Source organism: Numenius arquata, chromosome 5 (genome assembly GCF_964106895.1).
Source record: "Numenius arquata chromosome 5, bNumArq3.hap1.1, whole genome shotgun sequence".
Classification (NCBI taxonomy): Eukaryota; Metazoa; Chordata; class Aves; order Charadriiformes; family Scolopacidae; genus Numenius; species Numenius arquata.
The window spans coordinates 49,351,778-49,370,477 of NC_133580.1; the positions used below are offsets into that span (position 1 = coordinate 49,351,778).

An 18,700-nucleotide genomic window follows, 5' to 3' on the forward strand; every position below is an offset into this window, starting at 1 on the left:
GACGTCCTACTGTTATGAACATTAGATGGAAACAGCAATGCTAATGGTAGCTTCTCATCAATCACCCTAGGTTTCTGTTATACAAAAACAAACAAAAAAAAAAGAAAATCATGTCAGAAATAACAGTGACAGAATCAGTCCAGCAATGTCATCCATCAATTTTTGAAAATACATACAAGCATTGGCGTTGTGCATTAATTTCAGGTATAGACAGTTAGTGCTTTATTAACCACCAATATTGTATTTAAAATCTTGTGTCTAAAGCTGGGATCTTTGCGTGTGAGAACTTCTACTCCTTAGCAAAGCTAGAGAGTCAAGACTATATATCTTGATATATTCAGTGGGTAAAAAACTGGCTGGATGGCCATGCCCAGAGAGTTGTAATTAATGGGGTGAAATCCAGTTGGCGGCTGGTCACCAGTGGTGTCTCTCAGGGCTCAGTTTTGGGGCCAGTCTTGTTTAATATCTTTATTGATGATCTGGATAAGGAGATTGAGTGCACCCTCAGTAAGTTTGTGGATGACACCAAGCTAGGTGGGAGTGTTGACCTGCTTGAGGGTCGGCAGGCTCTACAGAGGGACCTGGACAGGTTGGATCAATGGGCCAAGGCCAATGGGATGAGGTTTAATAAGGCCAAGTGCTGGGTCCTGCATTTCGGTCACAACAACCCCAGGCAACTCTACGGGCTTGGGGAAGAGTGGCTGGAAAGCTGCCCGGCAGAAAAGGCCCTGGGGGTATTGGTGGACAGCCGGCTTAACATGAGCCAGCAGTGTGCCCAGGTGGCCAAGAAGGCCAACGGTATCCTGGCCTGTATCAGGAATAGCGGGGCCAGCAGGAGTAGGGAAGTGATGGTGCCTCTGTACTTGGCCCTGGTGAGGCCTCACCTCGAGTACTGTGTTCAGTTCTGGGCCCCTCACTACAGGAAGGACATTGAGCTGCTGGAGCGTGTCCAGAGGAGAGCCACCAAGCTGGTGAGGGGTCTAGAGAACAAGTCCTATGAGGAGAGGCTGAGGGAACTGGGCATGTTTAGTTTGGAGAAGAGGAGGCTGAGGGGGGACCTCATTGCCCTCTACAACTACCTGAAAGGAGGTTGTAGAGAGGTGGGTGTTGGCCTCTTCTCCCAAGTGAATAATGACAGGACCAGAGGAAATGGTCTGAAGTTGTGGCAGGGGAGGTTTAGCTTAGGTATTTGGAAGAATTACTTTACTGAGAGAGTGGTCAGGCACTGGAACAGCCTGCCCAAGGAGGTGGTGGAGTCACCATCCCTGGAGGTATTTAAGAAACGTGTAGACATGGCACTTCAGGGCATGCTCCAGTGCCCGAGATTGTTGGTTTGTGTCTGTTTGTGGGTGGGGTGTGGTGTGGTTGTGGGTGTTTGTTTTGGTTTGGTTTTGGTGTTGGTGTTCTGGGATTTTTTGGGTGTGGTTGTTTTGTTTGGTTGGTTGGTTTTTGGTTTTTGGTTTTTTGTTGTTGGTTGGACTCGATGATCTCAAAGGTCCCATCCAACCAAAAATATTCTGTGATTCTGTAATTCTGTGATATAAGTTTGTGGCAAATGTCAAATGTGTTCCTGCCTGATTTTGTCGTGTCAGCTGTCATTTTGCCTAAAGAACTGTTGAGGAAATGAGGCATATTTTGGTTGCAAAACACTGAAGTATCAATTCAATTATCATACCAGCAGAGGTACCCTAGTAACATAAGGTTAAGATAAGATTATTGGAGATATAAACAAATTAAAATGACTGGGATTTACTTCAAAGAAGGCATATACTTTTATGTGCGTTTATATTTGTTCAGACTCAGTAAAAGACACTGAGCTTGTGCGTAAACCTGCATTATAGAACATCCCATTACTTTGCTTCTTGATTCAGTCTTGGAGTGAATTGAATACTGGAAATTTGATGAGGTTTTCACTGTCACAAATAGTCTGAAAATTTTGTGTAAAAATTGTTTATCTGTTTTACTATTGGCATTTTTACTAGCTTTTTAGTGATCTTTCTGGCTTCTCCTGGGCCTGCTTAAAAGTGCATTCATATATGATGATCTTCATAGGTCTTTCCAGGGATGACAGACTTGATCATGACATATTTTCTTGTCCCAGATTTCCTAGGAGGCATCATTTAATTGTTAGCCATGTTATTATGTCACCAAATACACAACTGTCATTAGCTGGTTTGTATGAGAATTAAACATTTTAGATCTTGTAACATGCAGTTTCCTTAATTTTGTGTTTTTCTTTGACATATCATTTCACACTTAACTATAAATAATAAACTACTTAGCTCATATATATCAATAAGAAACTCTGTTAGAAGTGAGAGATTGTTTGCTTAATACCAACAAGTACTTTGGAGAACATCAAATCCCCTGACAGATGAGTGTTGCCACAAGGATTTATTTTGTTCAGGCTTTAACTAAAATAGCTTCAGTTGAGTTTTGCTATTTAAGGATATTGAAGTAGAAGGTTATAGCTAAATGATTTATAGATAGTAATTGCATTTCCCAGCTTACCTATTTCCATAAATGAAATCTCAGATTCAATTTGTACTTGATCTTGAGCACAACAATGTCATTATTTGTATGTTCATCAGTTTAACAAGAAAGTAGTTTTCTTTTTTTCCTCCCCAAAATATTTAAAAGTTTTAGGACACACATTAGTTTTAATTTTCTTTTTCTCCTCATAAGATACACGGAAATGTGTTTCTATACTTGAAGCATTTAGATTGTTAATGAAAGGAATCATCTGAATTTTAAAGTGGTAAGCGAAGCACAGCAAGTGCTAAGGTGTGTGTTCTTATACTGTATTTTTATATGCTATATAATCAGCATCCTACAACAGGGGATTCAGAAAAGATATTGAGTCCTGCCTTGTATCTGGAAATGAATCTTAATTAACTCATCTTTAGTTGCAGGGTTAACACATGACCAAATCTGTTATTTCACTAATTTGATTAGACAAAATCATGTTGGACTGAAGGAGCAAGAAACATCATATTTTGACCACTCACTATAGAATCCATGTTCACAGAGAATGTCACAGCACTGTAGTGTGAGTTAAGCAACTTAGTTTGTTTTCTGATAGTGAAATGAAGAATAAAAAAAACAAGCACTTTAGGTAAAATCATAAAGCTCCAATCAATCCAAGACAAGAAGATTGCTGGGCAACTTCTGAAGCTGAACACAGAGCTTAGCACTCCAGTGAATCTAAGCAAATTTCCAATACTGTGCTATAAATAGACAAGTTACTTAAAATGCTAGACAGACTTATTCCAAACAAAATGTTTCTTATGAAGACACGGGGCAGAGGAAGGAGTTATGACAGGAATGCTATTTCCTAAGTGGCATTAAACCCTCTACATTATTCTCCAATGTACTCCTTGCTAGTGTCACTAGTAAAAGACAATTTTCTTGAATACCTTTCCTTCCCATTGTTTCAATGCTCTCTTTTTGCTGTATAAGTTATTCCTTTGTTGGTTCCCCAGGCTGTCATACTTGAATTGCAAGCAGACCAATAGGCCGGTCTGAGAACTGTTGCTTCATATGTTTGGTGTCACAGCTATTTAGACACTTGAAATTTCTTTCAATTACTCGGTTTTATTGGAATCTGTTACTGTGGTCTGCTAGCCAAAACAAGGACTTTACTAAAAAATAATAAATTGCTGGCTAATATTATTTGCATGGTAATTGCTTTGCAGTGCCTATTAAATCAGTGTTTCTGGCACAGCTTTGTGATGGCAGAAGTAGGGATATTAATATACTATGACAAAAAGCTTTTCTCATTTTCTGTTTTTTTAAATTAATTACTATTTTCCCTTGGGGAGGGGGTGGGGGTGGAAATGTATCCATTGTTACCCTCAACTTCATGGGATTTTGATCAGGGCCATGGCATGGGTTGGAAAATCGGTCATCGTTGCAGATTTTTAAGGAAATATTTAATGGGACAGGGTCAGCTCTGCTGTAGACTTCTTGCACCTTTGTGGCCCAGCTGATCAGCACAGGAGTAGAAAATCTAGCCTGTTTCCAGCTTGAAAATGACTGATGACATGTGCCATTCATCAATCAGAAATGCCTACTGTGCATCCTCAGCTCAATTAATCTGCATGTATGCTGGAAGTCCAACACCTTCAGACCACGCTGAATTTACTGTCTTTTTTTCATTAGCAGTTGAACACATACACAATCATTTTGACACATCTGGATAAAATGGACTCTCTGGCCATACGCTGGATAACAAAGGTGTCCATATTTCCATCCAGGATTTGCAGGCAAGAAATACATGAGCCTCAGATAACTCCCAATTCAGAATATATAAGGCAATGGCTTTCTCATGGTTTGATCTCAGTTTGATTTCTCTCTCCAGAGCATTAATGGCAATTATTTAGCGTATATGTTCTCTGGAAAGAGTCTTCTGAACCTGACTGCATTTGTTAGGTCTGGTCACAACTCCTAGGTGGCTTTAGTATGCATTTGCTGAAGTTTGGGTGTTTGGGATTGTGAAAAATAATCTGACAGGAACGATTTTTAATGTTATATAACTTCTCCTGATTAAAATATTTCTAAGATACTGCATACCAAAGCGCTTTTGTCTGAAGTGCATCATTACATACCATTATTTTAACTGCCATGATTTAAAAATGTTACTGTAAAGACACTATCATGTATTTTCTATATGATTTTTTTTTAAGTGCTCATAGGACTCACTGCAATTTGTAGCTAGAGTTTAATTAATTAATAGGCATATGTAACTGTCAATCAATAATTTAGATACTTCTGGCTCTCAGTTTTTGGAACAGAGCTTGGTTTATGAAGAGTGAACAAATATACCATTCCATCTGTTAGCTAAACCACCTGGCACAAAATCATTTGGGGCATAATTATGTAGCTGGCAAGAGTTTAAAAAAATGTGGTTTCTAGAGTTTTAATCCCAATTGATGCTTTACTTTGTAGTGATGGAAACCTGACTAATGCATCAAGAACCGGTACTTTTTTTCACACCTTTGAAAAAAATAACTTGTGTTCACCTTGTAAAAAATACCTAACACTGATGAATATAGGAACCAAGAGACAGGCGTGAAATAAACCTGAGAGCATAATCACAGGAATGGAACTGAAGCTGGTCTGTTGTTATAAGCAACTGAAAGGAGTCACGTAGGAGTTGCATCATTGTCCTCTTAATCTCTGTAGGATGAGGCTAGGGACAATTTGGGAAATGATTTTTCCTTCTTGATGGTAGTGCGAATGTTTTTCTGAAGTCTGGGTTTTACAAGATTGCTACATCTGCAAATCTATTTTCCTGTTCTTTCAGTAATAAAATTTCTTCTTTAATCCTCTGAAATCACAGAGTACACACATATGAGACTTAGTAAATTATATTTGAAATATAAAGGAACTTTCTCTTTTTAACTCCTGGAAGAGGAAAACAAACTCATACAAGGTTAGCTACAGGTTAGATAAAACTTCTGAAGTAGGAGCAAATAGATATACTATTTAAAAAGAAAAATAAATTGTTCCAACTAAGTGTTTACTGCTGGTTGCAAACAGTCTTTATGTGTACAGTTGAATATCATGTCGAAGTTGAACAAAAGTGTGTATATACTGTATATTATAAAGCTGCAGCTGGGGAAAGGCTGATTTAATGATGTAAGGTGAATTGTGTTTGTAAGGCACGCTGGGAGACTTAAGCAGGTAGTTAGCATAAAACTTAGTCCTTTTTTACTAAAATCAGTGAGATATCAAATGGAACCTGGACCTTGTTTTGAAGTTTTACTGTTTGCTGTTGTTGAGAACACACTGTCAGACCTGAACAATTCATCCTTCTGCGTGTTGCAGAAAGACACAAATAAAAACATGCAATTGAAAATGCAAAGAAATGAGGTTATTGAAAAGGGGTCCTATTTATGAATAAGAAACACCTGCTCAGAATACTTTGCTTTGTTAAGGTTTGCTTCTTTGTGGTGTATCATTGGCATGACATATTTTAATGTCTAAGGGAAGAGCATCCTTATTTTTAATTCTTTGCATGGTTAAAGTCATTCAGTTATCATTCAGTTTAATTAAATGGCTTTTAAGATTTAATTTTAGTGAAGGGAAAAATGATCTATCATTAAAATGATGATTGAATGTTTTCTGGTTGGTGGGGGTTTTGTTTGTTTTTTGTTTTTTTTTATTTTATTTTATTTATTGTGGCAGATATTGGGGAAGAGCCTTTGAGATAACTTTAGTAATAAAAAATGCTTCTGGTAGTCTGTAAAATGTGTTATCTGTAATGAAAAAAAGAATTGTTGATATTGTTAATTAATAAGTAATGAATTAGTCTGGAACCTGACAATTTACCTCAGTAATGGTATTCAAGGGAAATCACAAATTACACTAGGCTGTCATTTTGAAGACCCTTTTCTTCAATCTGTAGAAACTTAAAATCACAGAATGTGTTGGGTTGGAAGGGCCTCTTAAAGATCATCTAGACCAACCTCCCTGCAGTGAGCAGGGACATCTTTAACTAGATCAGATTTCTCAGAGGCTCATCAAGCCTGACCTTGAATGGCTCCAGGGATGGGGCCTCTACCACCTCTCTGGGCAACCTGTTCCAGTGTCTCACCACCTTCACTGTAAAGAACTTCTTCCTAGTGTCTAATCTAAACCTATCCTGCCCTAGTTAAAAGCCATTGCCTCTCACCCTATCACTACATGCCCTTGCAAACAGTCCCTCCCAATCTCTCCTGTTGGCCCCCTTCAGATACTGGAAGGCTGCTATAACATCTCACTGGAGCCTTCTCTTCTCCAGGCTGAACAATCCCAACTCTCTCAGCCTGTCTTCGTAGGAGAGGTGCTCCATCCCTCTGATCATCCTCGTGGCCCTCCTCCGGACCCACTCCAACAGGTCTATGTCCTTCTTGTGCTGAGGGCTCCTCAACTTACAGCTCTTCAGCTAAAACTCCGAGTTTGCCTTTGTCTAATGTAAAGAGAAATATAGGGGAAAAAATTATGATTTGACAGAGTAAGATTGAGAATAATAAGCTCTATGTATGAAAAGATATATTTCCAATATGAAACTAAGCATATTATTGCACTTAAAGAAGGGGAAAAGAATTCCCACCCAGTATGAGGTGCTCAGCCAAATACTCCAAGTCACTCACAGTCACTTCTGCAATTGCCAGAACATGTATTTGCCTGTATATGTAAGTATTGGCAGGAAAATAGATGTCCTTAGTGGATCAGTATGGATGTCTTCTTTCCATATTGAGCAGAGAATCAGTTTTCTTAGGTTTCCCTGTAAGCTTTTCCTTCTACTTGCACCCATCCTCATCGTACTCAAGTGCCTTCTTTTTTTTTTTTTAATTTTAAATTGTCTGTACAGGTCCTTATACTCTTATTCTCAAAACTGTCTTGACAGCGGACATTATGAAAACAAGAGCTCTCTGAAATCGCATCAGTAAAGGACAGACTATCAAATTGCTCTGACTGTGGATAGTAATGAATTAATTTTAGGCTGAAAGAGCGAATTACATTATTATATATAAACATTTGAATAATCTGCTTTCTATATATTTTTAATTAGGTAATATTATTAAGGCACATTGGAAATGGGTTCATTTTTTTAAATTTAAGACATGAGAAATCAAACTGTGCCTTGTTTGTTGTGTTACTCTTTAGTTTCACTTGAAAAAATTAATAGGAACATTACCATTAACATAAAAGTACTAGCTCTGAGCAAAAGCCACTGTAAGATACAGTAAGGCACAGTCTTAGATGGTTAACAGGTAATTTCAGAATAACCTGTAGAAGGGCAGGAACTTTGCTTCAGTTATTAAAATGCATACAAGAGCGTATAGTGTGTTACAACTCTTAATTAGAACACATTCTTGGGCAATTTTGTAACAAAGCACTTGTAGAAAGAGTTACTTAATTTGTCTATCTGATACATAAATTAACCTATATCTAAAAAAAAAAAAAACAAAAACAAACAAAAAAAACCAAACAACAACAACAACAAAAACAAACAAAAACAAAAAACCAAAAAAACCCACTAGCAGAGATTGAGAAAATTTAAGGGACAGAAAGATTTTACAAGAGAAAAACATAATCCCTTGCTACTTCTCACCTTCCTTATAACTACAGCCTGGTACACAGGAGTTTATTAGCTTAAGGATGTAGTAGATTCCCTAAAAGTGCAACCACAGGATGTTCACTTCTGCTCCAAGCTACCAGGGTTGGTATTTTTTTGTGGGTTGGTTTTTTTTGGTTTGTTTTTTTGTTTTTTTTCGTGGTATAGAACAGGAACTTTAACAAAACATACAGTCCTAACAAGGTATTTGGCATTAGCACGACCAGAAACAGAGCAGAGCTCATTTTCAGTCCTCAGCAGCACCCCTCAGTGCATCCAGCTTAGCATCTCAGCTACTTCATACCACAAGATGTTCTAAGGTAGGATTGTTAAAAGACAGGAACAGAAAATGGTCTGTTATATTGCACTATTCTGGACTCGATGATATTGTGTCTTTTCCAACCTAAATGAATCTATGATTCTATGATTCGTTGACACTGGTAAAAATAGGGATTCTTCCAACTATAGCAACTCTCCTATAGAAGACAGAGGAAGCAGTAACTGGCAAAGAAGAACCTGTGTGTATTTGAAACATGGGCATGTGAAGGGTTTGTCTGGCCTCAGTTTCTCCAGGTGACTGTAGCTCTGCAGGTTGGTTGGAAACACTGAAATTCAGTGACTGGTCCATAAGTAGGAAATGAAAAGAACCATTTCCACTGCATGGTGTACCTTGTCCCATATGCTGTTCCTAAAAAATCACCTTTTTAATCTGAAAAATTGTAGGGGTATATGTACAAAATTAATTCAGCGTTCTCACTTCTGTACAACAGTTTCTTTTTTTAATGCCTATTTTTTACATCAGTTGATGCCTTATACAATGAGTTCCAAATTTTATTTTTTTTTAATTTAGGATTATTTCTGATGCTAGAATGTGCATGGGCCCCTGTTACACTCCATATTCTCTTCTTGCAGATAGATAAAAGCATATCACCAAAAAAATTACCTCTGCTTTAAAACAGCTTCTGTGCTAATTAATGACAAGAAACAATGAAGGAATACGGTAGACAGTTTAATGAGGAATAGCAAATAATAATAATAAAAAGTGAAGCAACATAAAATTGTGAGTGTAATAAAAAAGAGTGTGTGTATGCTTGTTTTAAAATCAATTGCCGGTGTATTGCCTTTCCCCTTTGTGATTTTATTTTTGCAATAACCCTATGTGGACCGGCCACTAGAGGGGGAATGGATACACGTTTTGCTCTTATGCTGCAGCTGTAGGTCCAGTTTCTTTGCCTCTCTCCTTACACACAGACTTTCCCAAATCATTCATCCTTTTACTTGTCAGTAGCTTAGCCTTATCTAGCAGTTATATCCTTTCATAACTTATCCTTAACAGAACTGGGGGCTGTTTTGTAACTGAAGGCATAGTAGTGATTTATATCAGGCTATTTAATTTCTTGAGAGCTGTTCCGTTATGTATCCATTTGAGATGTTATTCCACTTCTCTTTTTTTCTCCTGTTTGTTTTTTTTTTTTTCTCTGCACACTAAGCAGAAATTTTCGATGCAATATCCAGAAAAAATAGTTTTCCAATTGTTGCATATGACTTACATGTCCAAGGCATGGCTGAACAGTTTTCCTTATATCTCATCTTTTGCTTTTTATTTGACAATTCAGAATTTTATCCATCAAAGCTTATATAATCTTCGGCTTTTGGAAGTCTCTTTACACATTCTCATGATTTTTATTATTGCTGTGACATAAATAATCTGTCATTTGAAAAATGCCATACATTTCCTGATTGTAGCTGGGATGATTCGGCGGCCCTGGCCTTGGGATCATACTGTGCTCCATTTTTTCACTGTATTGAGTAAAAAGCCACTGTATTTTTGGGTGCTTATGTAGTTTTCTATGACCATGGAGCTTTTCTTATTTATGAGAAACTAAATATCTTTTAAAGGCATTTTTTTCAAAGACTCGTTAAAAGTTCAAATATAAAGTTTCTTTTTTTTTTTTTTTTTTGTATACCACTTTGTAAATGTTATTATGATAGTCCAAAATTTCAGGACTGTAGGTTATTACAGAAGTATGATGTTACTTCAGAGACAACCAGTCAATTTATACCTATTGTGTGGTACTACAGACCTTAATAAATCTTGAAATGAACTTACCAGCTACTGAGAGAACACTTACTGGTCTGTTATAATCATCTCTAACCAGCTCTAAACTAGGGGAAGTGCAGTGTATTTTAGTTATTCAGGTTTTGGTACAACAGCTACTTTTACTAGAAATCTTCATTTTTTTTTATTAACTCCACTTCATTTTTTTTTTTTTAAATTTAATAAACACCATTTGGATATCCTGATTTGTTGTTTGAAATGCCTTAGTGTTTTAAACTCCTCAACTTTTATTTCCAAATTGCTAAAATCTCTACTACCTGGAAACAATAGATCTGAGATAGATTTTAGTGTTTGTTTCAAGTTTGATTTTTCAGGACTTATTCATCAAATCCTCATTACGAGTTATCATTAAGAGCCGTAGCTTGACTCCTTTGCTAATGAAAAATGACAGATTGGGGCTAGATTATTCTACATAATGGGAGAAGATAACCAGGGGAAAAAAAGTTTTCAACTTCTGTTTTAAATGAAAGATACACAGCGTAACTTCATAAAACTACTTAGGGGAACTTTTGGGGAAGATCTGCATTCCACCAACTAGAATTAACCTAATGTAAACAGTTGCTGGAATCAGGGAAATACATTCACAAACCCAATACAATAGGATTTACTTCAGGCTGGAAGTGCTACCCATCGAAATAACAAGTATTGGTTTAGCATATGTTACATAAAATAAAAAGCAGAATCTCCAAGGGTCTAGTTCTGTGCATAACAACAATAAAATAATCAAGATTTTTAAAAACATACCAAAAAGCCCATCATGACAGAGCAAAGATGGACAGAGAAATAACCTTGGGGTTTGGCTTCATGGGGACTCCATGGATTGCTGTTTCCCGCATTGCAAACGTGTTTGTATATGCTCATTTTGTCATCAAATATCACCACAGTGCTTTCTTTTCCCTTGATGAATTTCTCCTGTGATGGTTATCACCTAATTCTCTTTCTGATTAATCTGTGATGGGCACTGTCACCTTTTCAATTTTCCCCTTTAGATTTTAGCAGTGATTTTCTCTATCCTGTGTAATTCACCTTTTTGCAGTCAATGCTCTAACGCTTTCCATCTTCTGCAAGCTTAAACATTGTCCCGCACTGTGTTTTTTGTTATGTGGGTATTTTTCCCCATAGAGAGTATGTCAGATGCATTTCTTCTACTCGTTTATTGTCTCCATTATTTCTTTTCTTTCAGGCCATACGATTCACATCCAATTTATTAGACTACAGCAATTACATAATAAATTCATTACATCCAGTTGTTGTTTGGGAATTTGATCTGACAGTAGCATTGGGTTCTGGGCTGTTTGTAAAGGTAGCTACAATGCAAGGGGAATGTTTGTCAAGATGGAGGCAGCTGCATATGTCAGTAAAGAAATACAGAATGTCCAATATGGAGTGACATTTACATGAAATTAAGGTAAACATTTGACATGTGATGGCCTCTTTAGCATGGGGATTGCAAACCTTTTAGCAGCAGCCACAAATTTCTGTTTGCTGTTGAAAAAATTGCTTTGGGAAATAATCTGGATCAGAGAAGTAAATTTTCTGTCAAGGTAAACTTTAGTATGGAACCAAGTTTAAAAAAAAAGGGGGGGGGGGGAAATCCCTAGATGGTTTATCTCATTATAATTAACATTCTTTAATATTTACCAGGCTCTCTTAGCAAGCCAGACTGTCAGTAGAGGCACTGAACTACAGAGACAGATTCAGGTTTACTCCTGGGAGCTCACTTCACCTCTCGTCTTGCAAAAACGTTGATAGCAGATGTGTTTCAAAGCATTGGCAGTTTTTAAAAGAATGAAAACTTCTGGATTTCAGTAGCTGTGGACTGCTCTTGCAGTTTAGTTTGGGATTTTCAGGGTTTCCCTCTTCCCTCCCCCCCCTTATTGATTCACTGTTCTTGTGAGGTTCTGGGAATGAAAACAGGAGAAAGGGTAAGAAGGGATAAAAATTAGAGGGAAAGTATATATTTTAAAAGATAATCAGAAATCTGGTTTCAGTTTGAGTCCCCCAGCTATTTAGAGGTTGTTTGCTTATACCTTATTGTAACCATTAGGGTACAGAGGTGTTCTGCTTCAGGGAGATTTGGTATATATAAGCTGTATCCTTCATTGGATAAACCCTTAAATCAATTTGATATGTCCATGCATTTTTTTTAATCTCAGATTTTACTGAAAATACAATTTTTAGACCTCTCTCTGGTGTTGTGTTCTGGTTTGCTATTAGGAGAAAGATAAATCATGAAAGAGGCCAGAACAAAGTTTGTAATAAATGAACAACCAGCCTTACTGTCTAACCACGTCAGTCAGAGAAATCTGCTGTGCTAAAAATGGTAATTCAATGATGAAATAGATTTTTATACTTACCCATTACCTTTGAAATCTTGGATATAGTCTTTCTTACCTCAGAAATGGAACCGAATTGATCATGTTCCCATAGCACCCGTGTTGAAAGACATCTTTCTGGCAGTAGTTACTGTGTCTGGTGAGGATGTGAAGAACATGAGAGCAGCAATATGGTTTAAAATAAAAAGTGCCTTAGCAGAATAGTAGGTGCTGTTTGCCAAGCACAGGAGCACATAATATTATCCTGTAGCCACTGCCAATTATCTCTAATTTCTATAAATGATGTACATATTTGGATTTCTGGCGAGAGGAAAAGTGGAGAAAAGGTGAAAAGCTGATGTTTATTTTAAACTGAATTTCTTTCCTTGTAATGAAAATCTGGGTACTTGGAACTCAAATTCCTTTCAATGCAGCCTGTTACATGTGACTTTCTCACCGAACTATCACACCAGCAAAAGCGAATAAGAACAGTAATTGGTTTAAAGGCTGAATAATTATGTCTGAATGCCAACAAGTGATGTTATCTTTTTAACAAAAACAATTGCCCTATTCTCGTGGAAATACAGATTTCATTGCAAATATGTTCACTTTAAAGCAGACACACTGCAATAAAATTGCAGTGCTCTGCAGCATTCATCTTGGATCTTCACAGCCACCCACCCAATTATAGGCTGTGTCTTGCCAGCAGAAGATTGTTGCTTAGTTTCTGTAATATTTTTGTAGCTGTGCTTTCCTCTACATAACTTTAGAGGTAGACTGCACTTACTTCTTTCCTTTTACCAGGTTTTTCTGCTGTAAAAAAAAAAAAAAAACCAAAGGGCTGGTATGGAAAGTCTTTTGCATAGCTCTAAATGTGATTTTATTTTTAATGTAGAATACACTCTGAATAGTTGTTTCTAATACCTTAATAGCTCTGGTTTATGTCAGTAATTATATGAAAGGTTAATCTTTAAATCACCAACATTTCCTAAATTCCTAATCAACTTCATGCTTGGAAAGGAACCTGTATAAATGCTCAATTTATTAATATTAGACTGGGTTGAGCAGGTCAAGGAAAAGTGTAACCTTGGTGCATAATGATAAACTGAATACGGCAAAAATATCTCAGATCTGTTTGTCATAATAGCTGTGAATATGAGAGCTGAATATGAGGGAGAATGAGTGTGGTTATAATTAGCAGAAGAATCTGTTATGGCTCAAGATCACTCCTTTCTCTAACTGAGGGTTTCTTAAGAGATAAGGGAAAAAAGGAGGTATTTTAGGTAGAAAGATCTGATTTTCTAGGAAGTCTGTAGAGAGCTGTGACTAGGATAGCTAAGAAGTCCAGCCAAGAAATTAGTGGAAGAGGCAGGGTGCTGGAGTTCAGCAAACAAAATGATGGATGAGAGGGACATTGTGCTCCCAGGGACAGGGAGGTGGCAGAGGAAATGACGGGGTTGCGTGTATGTGTGTTTGGGAAAGCATGTCTGTCTGCGCCTCTGTAAATGAGAGTGTTTCTGTGTGACTGAGTTTGAAAAGACAGGGAGAAAAAGAGAGGCAGAGAGAGATTCTGGGTATCTTTCTTAAATCTCTGCTGTTGTCCTTGTCACAGTTTCAACATGGGAGGTGAAGGCACTGGAAAATCTTGTTTTCCTTATGTTCACGGTGGTCCCTTTGCCTTCTCACTGGTTCGTGTTTTCCCTTTCATCCTGTCCCTTCACCCTTTTCTCTTTCTTGCTCAATGAAGCTATCTAGTGTTGTACCCTCCTTGCCAGAAGCTGTTTCATCGCTGCTTGCTCAGTTTTTAAAACTGCTTTCTCCACCCACCTTCAGTCCTGGTTTTTCATCTGTGCTAGTCCTTTAGATTTTCCATCTTTAAAAAAGAAAAGGCAAAGGGAGCCAGCAACAACTTGATTTAGTTGTTGTTACTCCAGTCTTTTCTCTCATCTTTTGTCTCTTCTTCATTTCTTTTATTATTATTACTGTTATTATTATTATAGCACAAGAAATAAGCTTCCTAATTTAATACTCCTTTTTTGCCATTCTGAATACCATTGGAAAAGCTGGGGGAAAGGTGAGAGGGGTATTCAGAGTGTCCTTTTGCTACTAATGCAGAACAAGACACGAGAAAAAAAATTTAGTCCATCTCAAAAGCAAATGAGTGGCTTTTTATCATAACCAAAGAAAAATAAAACAAGAGGCTCATTTCATGTGCCTCTCAATGCCTTAGCCATAAAACCATACAGAATATATTAAAGCATAGAAAAATATCCTTAGGTATCATTAATGAACTTTCTCTGGTACACATATGCAAGGCGGTTATGAACCAGGCATGGGACTGCATCTTCAGACTGGTACAGAGCATCTAGATATTGCTGTGCACATGGAGGAACAGATCATCCCCTTGGTCTAACCCCCTGCAGCACTTAAACAGTGTGGTAAAGGAGGGAATTTGCAGCTTAAAGACAGAATTTCTTTGTATTTTATATATTCAGGGCAGAAACAGAATGTGGTACATTAGCATTGATTCTGTGGTTTCATATAACTTTTTTTTTTCTTTTAAAGTAGTACAGAAAGGAAGGAAAAAGACAGAAAGGAAAATAAATCATCCCTTATATACATTCAAAGCATACACAGCAACAGTTCCTTCATCACTGGGTGCACTGTGAGTGTGTATTGATGTTAGCAGCAAGAGATTGCATATTAGAGATCTATAACACTGGTAGCGTTAACCATCTTCAAAAAAAAGGTAGTTCTTTTGCTTGCATTTCACCCTGTCTTGGATGTTAAAAGACACTTAAATAAAAAGAAAATAATGTTAATTACCTAGCTATAAAAGGAAGATTAGTCCTATTAAGTGGAACATTAAAAGGGGAATATTTAAAAAATTTTCATTCCTTCAATATTCCCCAAGCAATATTCCCCAGTTCTGAACAACAAACTGTTACATCTAACCCCCAAAACATCTTTTTTTTTTTTCTTCCTTTTTTTTTTTTTTTTTTTGAGCCATTTCATAAGCCAGAATAAATGCATCAACAGAGAGGGAATGACATATCTTTGGACAGTTGGTGAACATGAAATTTGGAAGAAAGAGTTAGGGAAAATTTGTCCCTGCAGTTGCTATAAATACAGTACAAATATAATAATTCTCAGATATACCAATGCAAGCAACCTGGAGCAGGATGAATAACTGGATTTGCAGTAGCTGGACTGAAAGGAAATACTTACTCCTTTATTTCTTTACAGTCCATATATTTTTTCATGTAAACTTTCAGACTAGGTGTGGAGTACCTTCATGCCATGTAATAGCAGTGACACCCCTCTTTCCACCATTAGATATTCAGAGGGTATCCAGATCTCCAGATATCCTCTGGAGATCATTAGGATGTTGTCTCCAGAAGATATTCCCCTTAGAAAAGATTTCTGCATGAAGATTTTGAAATGCATTGTTTTCTGAAATTTAATAAATGCTGCGCTCTATATGGAGGATCCATCCATCATCCCGCTAAGGATGGCAAGTCATTGGTGGTCATTACCTCTCTTCACGAGAAATGGCAACATGCAATACTGAAATCAGTTCTCACTTAGGAAATCACTGTACCTTTAAAGAAAAATGTTCTGTTCAGTTTACTTGAGCTGTCAATGCAAGATGCATGAAGCACAGAGGTGAATAAATTCCAAAGACGGAATTGCTCACGTCTTTGCAAGCAAAGCTTGAGGTTGCTAACACCAATAAACAGCAGGAATCATTCCAGAGAGGTGCAATTACTAGTGTTTTTAAAATACAGCCCACAAATATGTTAAAAATACATAGAAATACAACCACAGGATGATTGTTTGTCAGTATCAGTCTTGCATCAGATTTACAGGGGCAAAACCATGACTGCACCAATACGTTTCCTTATAGCAACAGGGGGTCACTATAGAAATAAAGCTAATTCTTTTTTTTTTTTTTTTTTTCTTTTTTTTACCATATGCAGACAATATCGTAACAATCTTGGATGATTTTGGAAGTTTCCTGGCAACTAGCTGTAATCAGTTCTTCTGGTTGCAGTGCTGCATGTTGATTTCAGGAAAAAATAATGTAGTCCAACGTTAGAGAGCCAATTTTTCACAGTTAAATTCCCTATTGATTTCAGAGAAGGATTTAATGGGGATAATATGTATATTTTGGCCCTCAGTTAGAATGGCATAACATATTTTCTCTTGAAATGTGATCAGGCACCCAAAGAAACGAGGGGCTCCTTACCTACTCTCTGCCCTCACTGTTAGGTTCATATCTGGACACTCAACCCATCAGGTCATTTGAGAGTTTCAGGACAAATCGGGGCCTTGTGGGTTTGAGGCATAGAAACAGAAATATGCATTTGTTTAAACAGAGAAAAGCCTAATTTTAACAGTGCTAGCTTGTTTCAAAGCTGTGGGTGAATTTTCAATGGCTTTAGTAAAATAGCAGTTGATTATAATTAAGTTTTCTATGAAAAAGTCCACTCCCAATACATAATCTCATTGCTTTCACAGATAACATTATAGTCTTACTAATTTTTTTTTTTTTTATTAAAAAGCCATTGTCATACCTAATATTAAACATGATGAGATGTAACAAATAGAGGAAAGTAAGTTCTGATTCCCTAAAAATAGCTTGTCGGAAAAAAAATTAGAATCCACTCTTTGTGTTTAACATTAATGGCTAAAACCTGCTATGCAGGAAAAAAAATGGTTTACTCTGTGTCTGTTCTCTACTTTATAAGTCTGCTGTAGCATTGTAAGAGTAGGTATCACTTCGATGCTATAAAAAAAAAAAAACTGTGTTAAATTAAAATATATCTTAGATTTCTGATTTTTTTCCTCTATTGGTGGTAATCTAAGGATAGATAAATATGTACAAGGCATAGAAATGTTACCCAATTCATTATCCGTAACATTTTATTAGTGTGTAATGCTGTATGAAGAAAATTTCAAGATGCTCTGCCTGATGTTGTAAAGCTACCTCATCTTCATTAGTATGAGAGGAGTTGTTGAAAAGATCAATCAGTAGGTTGTTCACATACTGGAATGAAAAATCCAAAATACAAGGAAAGGAAGCCTTTATTTAAGGGCAGTCAAATAAAACAGCTGTGTGATCTACATTATTAAATCAGTGCTTATATCCATGAAGTCCATTTATCAGTCATTAGTAAGGAGGGTTCATATACTTTCAGCCTCTGCAGAGGTTTTAGAGTTGTTTTGTTAGTGAAGGCTGGTGATGAAAGTGAAGGACATGAGATAGGCTTTGCTAGCAGTTTACTATAGGACCCAGAAGTATGCTCTAATAACTCTCTTACTCTGACAGTGTTACAGCCGAGGTTTTACTCTTGCAACACAGATAGGTTTCACCACTGAGAACAGAACAGCTTTTGCTCTTCTCCATTCACCATGGCACCACAGTGCACAGAGCAAGGGTTTCTTTGCTCTTAGTATATCTCATAACAAGCATAAAAGTGGGAAACACTAGTAAAAGCCCTTAAATTTAGATTTTTTTTGTCTTATTTACTTTAAAGAAGATGATGATAAGCACTTTTTTTGGCAGTGTTTCAGTCTGGGTTTTGTTGTTTGTTGTTTTTTTTTTTTCTTTTAAGTGAGACTTTTCAATATGTTCAGTTTTGATACAAAATACTTTCAGGGGTTATGACACAGTTTTTATGGATCTTACAGCAACTAACAAGTGAGCTGTACTTAAAAATCCTCAGAAATCCTGTCCCAGGGACATGGTCAAAACTTTAGCCTTTCTGAGGTGACTGGCTCCTTGTTGAACTGACATCCAGTTACACGTAGCACATTAACAAAAATATAATTCCAGTGTCATGCTTCATATCTTCAGTAACATGATGTAAGTGAATGTGTACTAATTACAATGTGAAGCCATCTGGTTAATTTTAAGCTTGCTATTTTACGTGGCTTCTTTGCTCCTAGACTTTCATTTCAACACTCAGTATGAGGAGAAAAAGAGGTTAAACTGTTGCATTTTGTATACAGGGAACAATTAATGTAATATACACCAGTCTGTAAAAACTGTAAATGCTATTTTTTTTTATTTTAAACAGTTTTCTTAGTTTACAAAAGATCAATAATTGGTACCTTTTTACACTCTCAGATTCCTGAATATTGACAGATCTTCAAAGG

The 18,700-nt window shown here is 36.8% G+C and overlaps 1 protein-coding gene across 5 annotated transcripts in view; it reads left to right on the plus strand.

Annotated features, from left to right (window-relative positions):
• CTNNA2 (catenin alpha 2) overlaps nucleotides 1–18,700 on the plus strand; it is a 456,927-nt gene that overhangs the window by 273,474 nt on the left and 164,753 nt on the right. The window lies entirely within an intron of this gene.